This window comes from Balaenoptera ricei, chromosome 1 (genome assembly GCF_028023285.1).
Source record: "Balaenoptera ricei isolate mBalRic1 chromosome 1, mBalRic1.hap2, whole genome shotgun sequence".
Taxonomy (NCBI): domain Eukaryota; kingdom Metazoa; phylum Chordata; class Mammalia; order Artiodactyla; family Balaenopteridae; genus Balaenoptera; species Balaenoptera ricei.
Window position 1 is genome coordinate 125,206,445 of NC_082639.1, and position 9,324 is coordinate 125,215,768.

The 9,324-nt window shown below is 51.7% G+C and overlaps 1 pseudogene; it reads right to left on the reverse strand.

Annotated features, from left to right (window-relative positions):
* Positions 1–828: 828 nt before the first annotated feature.
* Positions 829–5,060, reverse strand: LOC132368519 (serine/arginine-rich splicing factor 3-like; annotated as a pseudogene).
* Positions 5,061–9,324: the final 4,264 nt, after the last annotated feature.

The following is a 9,324-nucleotide window of genomic DNA, read 5'->3' on the forward strand; positions in this document are numbered from 1 at the left end:
CAGTATCGTCTTTTTTTTCTTGCTGCATTGGGTCTTCGTTGCGTGTGGGCTTCTGTAGTTGTGGCACGGGGGCTCAGTAGTTCTGGCTCCCAGGATCTAGAGTGCAGGCTCAGTAGTTGTGGCCCACGGGCTTAGTTGATCTGCGGCACCTGGGATCTTCCCGGACCAGGGCTTGAACCTGTGTCCCCTGCATTGGCAGGCGGATTCTTTTCTTTTCTTTTTTTCTTTTGCAACCAAAACGTTAATCCCAAGGATTCTCACAAAACATATTACAAATGACAGCATGAAAAAAAAAATTGCACAGTAACTCAAAGTTCAGCTCTACAATATACTCTTAATCTGGCAGGACATTGGTATCTTGATAATCTCAAATTTCCAAAAAATATTACAAAGAGCTATGTATTCATGTACAGCAATCACAGAGGGGACGTATGACCTAACTCAAAGGTAAACTAACTTCCTTGAAACTTCTTAGATTTTAAACTCCCTGGACAATCTCTTGTCCGGTGTGAAGACTAGTGGAATTTTTAAACCTCTAATCTAGGGTAAGGGTGCGGCTTTCATTTTTACCTGCTGGCTTGGGTTCACAGCACCTTTTAAAGACTGCTTGCTTAACTACAGCTGCATACCATATCCCAGCTACAGAAAGTCTTTTCAATGTTTGCCAGTGTTGTTTCCATAATAGTAAACATCACACTTTAGGTGGGCAGGAGTTAGAGTTTTATTATCAGTCTAGGCAAGACCAAAAATTCAAAGCAAGTTCAATTTTGCTTAAGGGAACATTGTAAGGTAACAATTCTTCATATTACATGCCTCCCAGGACCCATTTCAAACCATAGAGAATGACACCTTTATGTGTCACTGTCCCAAGAGACAAACAAATGTGAACAACTAAAACATTTAAAAAGTGCACCAAGCTTCGGAAGTCTCAAACAAAACTTGAATTTTCTGTACATACTCCTGCCAAATGAAGTTATTGCCTGTACACCACTCCTCTTGCAAAGTGGTCTTCTATTTCCTTTCATCTGACCTAGATCGGCTAGGAGACCTAGAGAAAGATCGGGACGGCTTGTGATTTCTCTCTTGGGACAGGGATCTCTCTCTTCTCCTATATCTAGAAAGGGACCTGCTCTGGCTGACGGAGAAGGCTCTCCATCTTGGAGATGTGTGGGAGGTGGAGGACTCCTCCTCCCATAATCATCTCGAGGGCGACGACCCCAAGAAGGAGGCGGTCACGATTTCGACTTCTCTTTTCCCCATTCGACAGGTCCACTCTTACTCGGCAGCCACATAGTGTTCTCCCATCTAGTTCTCGGACAGCATCGGCTGCATCTCGGGGATCTTCACATTCAACGAGAGCGAAGCCGGGAGGGTTTTTAGCACCCCACACACTTCAGAGTGGTCCATAGTAGCCTAAAGCTCGTTCCAATTCAGCCTTGTTACCACTGTTTCCAAGATTCCCTACATAAACTTTACAGTCCAACGGACAGGAATCACGTTGCAAGACCCTCGTGGCTCCTGGGTTTCACGGGCCACAGGGTGGTCCCGGGCCTCTAGAATCTGGTAGCTGAATCTGCTCGCACAAGCTGTCCTGTGGGGATGCGTTTTCCCCTATGTGTCCAGCCCGGGGCCCTGCTCTCTTGGCCCGGCCTCCCGGGTGAGAGGGTGAACCCCAGCTCCCTGGAGCAGACACTCAGAGCCCTGGTGACCGGACTCACGGCTGACGGGGCTGGAGCGGCGGCTGGACACGTGTGGCCAGCCTGGTGGTGTTTGGCCCCGTCTGCAGTTCCAGTTCCAGCTGAGAAAGAGCCTCCCTGTGTTACTTTCTCCTGGTTGTGTAAGGATCCCCGGTGTCATTTGACAGAAATGTAGACGGTGTGTTCTTTCTCTCTTTTCTCCCTGCTTCCTCTCCTCCCTCTCTGCCTCCCTCTCTCCCTGTACCTCTTTCCCTGTTCCGCTCTCCCTCTACCTCTTTCCCACTCCCTCTCTCTCTCTCCCTCTGTCTCTTCCTCTCTCCCTCCCTCTCTCCCTCTCCCTCCCTCTCCCTCTCTCTTTCCTCTCCCTATCTCCCTCTCTCCTCTCTCCCTCTTCCCTCTTCCTCTTCCCTCTGCCTCTTTCCTCTGCCTCTTTCCTCTCCCTCTTCCCTCTCCTCTTTCCCTCTCCTTCTCTCCCTCCCCCTCTCTCCCCCCTCTCTCTCCCTCTTCCTCTTTCCCTCTCCCCTGTCTCTGCCTCTCCCTCCGTCTCTCCCTCTGGGAGGGAGTGAGGGAGATGGAGAGATGGAGGGAGCGGGAGAGTTGGAGGGAGAGGGAGAGGGAGAGGGAGAAGAGGGAGGAGAGGGAGGGAGGAGACGTCTCTCCCTCCCTCCCTCCCTCTGCCTCCCTCCCTCTCCTCCCTTTCCCTCTCCCTCCGTCTCTCCGTCTCCCTCACTCCCTCTCAGAGAGGGAGAGACGGAGGGAGAGGCAAAGACAAGGGAGAGGGGGAGAGGGAGAGAGGGAGGGGGAGAGAGAGGGGGGAGAGAGAGGGGGGAGAGAGGGAGAGCTCTCTTCCTCCCTCCCTCTCCCTCTCTCCTCCTTCTCTCCCTCTCTCCCTCACCCTCTCTCCCTCTCCCTCCCTCCATCACGTTCCCACCTTCTCCCTCTCCCTCTCTCCCTCCCAGAGAGGGAGAGACAGAGGGAGAGGGAGAGGGGGGAGACAGGGACACGGAGAGGGAGGGAGGGAGGGAGGGAGACAGAGAGGGAAGCAGGCACCCTCTCACCTTCTCCCTCTCCCTACCTCCTTCTCCGACTCCCCCTCTCCTCTCCCTCTGTCTCGCCCTCTCCCTCCCTCCCTCTAGGAGAGGGAGAGGGAGAGGAAGGGAGGGAGAGGGAGAGAGGGAGGGGGAGGGAGACAGAGAGGGAGAGACGTCTCGCCCTCCTTCCCTCTCCCTCCCTCGCCCTTTCCCTTCCTCTCTCCCTCTCCCTCCCTCTGTCTCACCCTCTCCCTCCCTCTGTCTCTCCCTCTCCCTAACTCCCTCCCAGAGAGGGAGAGATGGAGGGAGAGGGGGAGAGGGAGAGAGGGAGGGGGGAGAGAGGGAGAGGAAAGAGGGAGAGTGGGAGAGAGGGAGAGAAGGAGGAGAGAGGGAAAGGGAGGAAGAGACCTCTCTCTCTCTCCCTCTCTCCGTCTCTCGTCTCTCCCCCTCTCTCCCTCTCCCTTGTCTCTGCCTCTTCGTCTCTCTGTCTCTGGGAGGGAGTGAGGGAGATGGAGAGACGGAGGGAGAGGGAGGAGAGGGAGCGAGGAAGAGGGAGAGGGAGAGAGGGAGGGAGAGAGGGAGGGAGGGAGAGATGTCTTTGTCTTTCCCTCCCTCCCTCTATCCCTCTCTCCCTCTCCCCCCTCCCTCTCCTGCTCCCTGTCCCTCTCCCTCCCTCTATCCCTCTCTCCCTCTCCCCCCTCCCTCTCCTGCTCCCTGTCCCTCTCCCTCCACCTCCTTCCCTCTCCAGAGAGGGAAGGAGGTGGAGGGAGAGGGAGAGGGAGCAGGAGAGGGAGAGAGGGAGAGGGAAAGAGGTATAGGAAGAGCGGAACAGGGAAACAGGGACAGGGAAAGGGGGACAGGGAGAGAGGGAGAGGGAAAGAGGGAGAGGGAGAGCAGAGCAGGGAAACAGGGAGAGGGAAAGAGGGAGAGGGAGAGGGAGAGCAGAGCAGGGAAACAGGGACAGGGAAAGAGGGAGGCAGAGAGGGAGACGGAAACGGGGAAAGGGAGGGGGGACGGATAGAGGGAGAGGGAGAGAGGGACAGGGAAAGAGAGACAGGGATGGAGGGAGGGAGAGAGGGACAGGATAGGGCAAGAGGTACAGGGAGAGAGGGAGGGAGAGAGGGAGGGAGAGAGGCAGAGGGAGAGATGGAGGGAGAGTGAGAGGCAGGGAGGTAGAGGGAGGGAGACAGGGAGGGAGACAGAGAGGGAGACAGAGAGGGAGACAGGGAGAAGGGCTGATGGGGGCTCCCTCCCCCTCCCATCCTCTGCCCACTGCTTTCTCTTTTTTCTGCTTCAACAAAGACCAGGCGCCTTTTAGATCAGCCCTGAAGTCAACGTTGATGCTTGGGACGGCCTGACCTCCCCGCTGCCTTCCAGCCCAGGACCACAGCTGGGAGATGAAGTCTGTGGGGCCCTGGAGGGGGGCGGCGGCGGCGGCGGAGGTGGTGGAGGCAGGCACCTCCTCTGACGCCCAATCTCTCCTCGTTTATGAGGCAGCCGCCAGCTCCCCTCCCTGACTCCCCAAGATTTGGGGCCATTTTAATATGTGTCGATAATGCCATGAGCTACTATTTAACTTTTCCACGAGGACCCATCTCCCAAAATGCAGTGGTTTTCAGGCTTGGCTGCACTAGAGAACCCCCAGGGAAGGGAGAGATGTCTGTACCTCCCTCTCTCTCCCTCTCCCTCCGTATCTCCTTCTGGCTCTCTCCCTCTCCTTCTGGGGTGATGCCCGATGAGCTCAGATTCGCAGATGTTCCCCCCATCCCCTCTCTGTGCCTTGCGTGGGGCCTGGGCCTTCTCACTGTGGCCCGGGAACAGCCTCGACATTCAGACATCGGTTCCTGCAAGGACACTTGCGTTTGGTCCATACCGCATGTGGCTGCAGTCTGTGCTTCTCCCGTTTAGCATCTTCAGTAGATGGGGGCTGTGCATGAGCCCTTCATCTTCCCCGCAGACACCACTGGTGCTTGCTCGGCCTCGCGGGTGATGTCCACGGGGGACAGACCTGTGTCCCCACCTTCTTGGGCTGCAGACAGGCCACATTGGTCCTGTGGTGACTGGGGGCTCCCAGGAGAACCCCACCGCAGACCCAGAGAGGTGGCCCCAGAGAAGGTGGCGTACGCCTGGGGCCAGGCCTCACCAGCCAACCACGGGCCACCTGCAGCAACAGGTCTCTCGCCGTCCAGGAGCTGGGTGTTTGGGCGCCGTGGGGATGAGCTGCTGTCTGCACGGCAGCCAAGTTTGTATTGTTGAGCCCAGGGAGGCCCCTGGGTGGCTCCTGGAGAGCCTGGTCACATTTCTTCCTGCCCTTGGCCTTAGAGCTCATCATGGTTCACGCCGTTTCTGGTTCCAACAGGACCTGTGTTCATAAAGACCACATGTTAGGACAGCACCAAAGTGCTACAAGTGGGCACAGGGGGTCTCTTTGACACATGGAAATGTTTTAAAATTAGACTGTGGTGCTGGCTGCACAACTCAGAGTTTACTAAAACTCATCAAATTTACACTCATAGTGAGTGAATTTTATAACATGTAATATCATGCCTCGATAAAGCTGTTTTTCAAAGAGTAAAAGTTGCAAAATTTTGTTTTGACCAAAACCATGTTTCAAAGACACCAATTCTCACACGAATTCAAAAAGATCAATATTCAGACTCTGGATTAAGCTCTGAAGTCAGTGTGAGAAAATGAAATGTCTTCCATGGCAATAATGATGTGACGTCATAGTACTTTAACCATGATGTTCTTTATATATGAGAGTAACATTTGCATACTTTATGAATTAAGCATCTATTTTGGAGTCTCCTTATAATCGGAAACATCCTTCTCTAACAGGAGAGGGTATGCAGTCAGAGAAGTGAGTAGATTGTCAACAGACAGATGGAATTTATCAAATGTTATGTGCCCCACTTGCATATGATGAAATTATTTCAGTATATCACAGAAGAAAATGGTAGCAAAACATCTTAACCATACAAATTGATTTTAACCGACAAATTGATTTTACTGTCTATTTGATAACCAGTATCCCTTTAAAACCATTCTTTCAATGAGCCAAACCCAGGACACTTGTCAATCTCTAAATGAGTAAGTTTTACTGACAGCAAATTAGGAATCCACTTCATTGATGTCCGTTAAGACGTATGGTTTCTATGTAAGGATGAGGAAGATAAAGGCAGCTGTCATTTACTTAACCTTTTTTATTCTGGAAACCGGCAATTAAAAACAAAGAAGTTAAGCATTGATCCTGCTCTATTAGTCTTCTATTGCTGTGTAACAAATATCCACAAACTCAGTGACTTAAAAACACCACTAATAAATACCTCCCAGTTCTGGAGGTCAGAAGTCCTGGCTGGCTCTGCTGGGTTTTCTGCCTAGGGGCTCACAAAGCCAGAATCAAGGTGCTGGCAACCTGGGTTCTTATCTAGAGGCTCCAGGGAGGAATCTGCTCCCAAACTCATTCATGCTGTTGGCAGAATGCAGTTCCGAGGGCTGTAGGACTGAGGTCCCCGTTCCCTTGCTGCCTGCCAAGGAGGAGGGGTCACCCTCAGCTCCTCGACACACTCACAATCCTTCTCATGGGGCCCCCTCCACCTGCAAAGTTGCCAAGGGTGCGTCCCACCTTTCTCCTGCTTCAATCTCTCTGACTTCTGCTGCCGGCCTGAGGACATTCTCTGCTTTTAAAGGGCTGGTGTGAGCAAATTCAACCCACCCAGAACACAACCTTAATTATATCTGCAAAATCTCTTTCAGCGGGTTACCCCTGGGAGTAACCCCTGGAGGCTTTTAAAAGTCACGGGAGACGTCGCAGAAATCTGCCAACCGCACCTGACTGTCTTTACAGGCAAATATATAGCACAAGTGGATGAGTAAAAAGCAGTCAACGTGGAAGGAATGGCATGATTAGCAAACTCACCGCTTCCTAACTTCCTAATAAAATAATCGATTTATGCAGAGATCGTCAGTGAAAATGAAACGAATGGCAGATGACAGCTGAATGAGGAGCCGGAGAGCTGAGCGCACCTGAGCCCACTTTAGAGAAGTGACGGACGGCAGAGCGGCCCCTACGTGTCATGTGCCTCTTGCTACAAAGTCCGAACCTAACACGCTAATCCAGCTGTTGGAGCTGGCTTTCAGCTCATAGGAAATTTAGGAAGCAGAAGTGCAATTTAAATGACACCACGAAAAAGCAAACAGAGAAATCCAGAATGTGGAACACTCTACAGCCGGCCCAGTTTCTTCAATACGTCAATTACCTGGGGGTGGGGGTGGGGGTGGGGTGGGGGGCTGTTCTGGATTAATGGGATGTTATTACCAATTACAATACAAGAACAATATTTGGATCCTGATTCAAAAAACACAAGAGTAAAAGGACATTTTAAAGTTAATCAGAAAAACCTGAATATGGACTCAGTATTAAAGTAAGAATCATCATTTTCATTGGTTGGCATAAAGGTCTTAAGGTTGTATGAGAAAACATTCAGATTTTTTAGAGACGCACATAGGGCTGAAATGCTACGAGGGGTTTGCTAATTGCTTTAAAATATTCCGGCAACCACAAGAAGAGGGGATGGACAAAGCAGGTACACAAAATGTTGAAACATACCGAATCTGGCTGATGTATATGCATGGGGGCTCATTGTTCTGGTCCACTTTTACCCCGGACTAAAAATTTTTATAATAAACGATTTCATTTAAGAGATTTCATTCATTGAGCATCTGCTGAGAATCAATCACTGTGCTCAGGGCTTCGCATCCACTTCCTGCTGGATCCTCACTACGGCCTTATGAAGCAGGTACCATTTGTATCCCCACTTTTATAGCTAAGAATATGAAACAACGACCAGTGTGGGGTGTAGCCGACAGGCCTGCCAATTGCCCGCCACCCCAGCGAAGCCTCAGAGGCCAAGGAAATGAAAGATTTCTACATTTTTTTGTTTCACAAAGCAGTCTGACAAGTCGCCTGCAGCCCGCGTTGGAGGGCGATGCCCCAAACCATGCGCCAACCGCAGCACAGGGGATGCTGGAAGGTTCGGAAGGAGACAAAAGGCGGAGACAGGTAGAGGGTGAAAGAGAAACAGAGGGACCACAGAAAAGCAACAAGGTGGAAACACAGGGAGACAGTCACGGAAAGGGGCGGAGGGAAGAGATGGGGAGACAGTGGGGAAGAGGGATGTGCTTGAAGGGGGATGTCACAGACCTAGAGTCAGACAAAGCTACTGCAACCTTGGTCCACCTTCCACTCTGCCCCACCCCTCACACCAACCAGAAAACGGGAACGCCTCGGAGCAAAGGAGGGACCAGACACGTTCAGTATAGAGCTCTGTCCACGTGTAGTTACAGATCCGTGTCAGGCACGGTTACCTTGTCCTCTCTCCCCATCCCCCAGCCCCCATCCCGTGACCTTCTCCCCAGACAGCTCACCAGCTCCAAGCTCAGAGTCAGGAGGAAGGGAAGGAGGAGTTATTTATTTATCTAAACCATGTTTCAGTTTTTTAACGGCCTAACTGAGATAAAAGTCACAGACCCTCAGTGCCCAGCAAAGCTGTTCTCAGCGGGGAAAGTCTGTGAGGCTGAAGTTAATAGCACGAGGGCCACGTTAATGCCACTAGGGGGTTCAGATCAGAGGCTCCTGGAGGCGGCTTCAGGTGACGGTTTAATCACAACGGAAAAAACGGGTCTGGGGTTTGCAACGTGTGACTGGGGGGGTGGGGGGACTGGGGATGGCAGAAAGGGGTTACAGGAGGGAGCGTGGGGAGCAGAAAACACAAAGGAAGACAGAATCCTCAAACAGAATCCTCAATGCCTTTCAGAGACTGGAACTAGACCTGCAGAGGAGGGCAGCCCTGTCACACCGACCCCCCACCCCGCCCCGGGCATGTTAATAACACGGAACCACTTGCTCAAATTACACGTTAAAAAACACCTTCTTGGCCTTCCCTGGTGGCGCAGTGGTTACGAATCCGCCTGCCAACGCAGGGGACACGGGTTCGAGCCCTGGTCCCGGAAGATCCCACATGCCGCGGAGCAACTAAGCCCGTGCGCCACAACTACTGAGACTGCGCTCTAGAGCCCGCGAGCCACAACTACTGAGCCCGCGTGCCACAACTACTGAAGCCCGCGCACCCTAGAGCCCGTGCTCCACAATAAGAGAAGCCACCACAATGAGAGGCCTGCGCACTGTAACAAAGAGTAGCCCCCGCTCACCGCAACTAGAGAAAGCCAGTGCGCAGCAATGAAGACCCAACACAGCCAAAAATAAAATAAAATAAAAAATAAAATAAATTAAATTTAAAAAAAAACTGTAAATGACGCCTGCCCTCAAAAAATGCCCTGGGGTAGGGCATAGGCAAGGAAATTCAACACATGACAAATTTTTCAAGAACTCAATATGAAGAGGGAAGGTGTAGTCACTCTTTAAAAAAAAAAGGAAAAGAAAAAAAAGGACATGCCTAAAGTTCACTATAAGGAATTCTCAGCCATATGCAAATCCAACGTCCAAAAAGGTTTCAGCTCACACCAGTCAAATGACCATCAGCAAAAAGTCTACAAACTGTAAATGCTGAAGGGCTTTTAGAGAACTGTGTACCTTC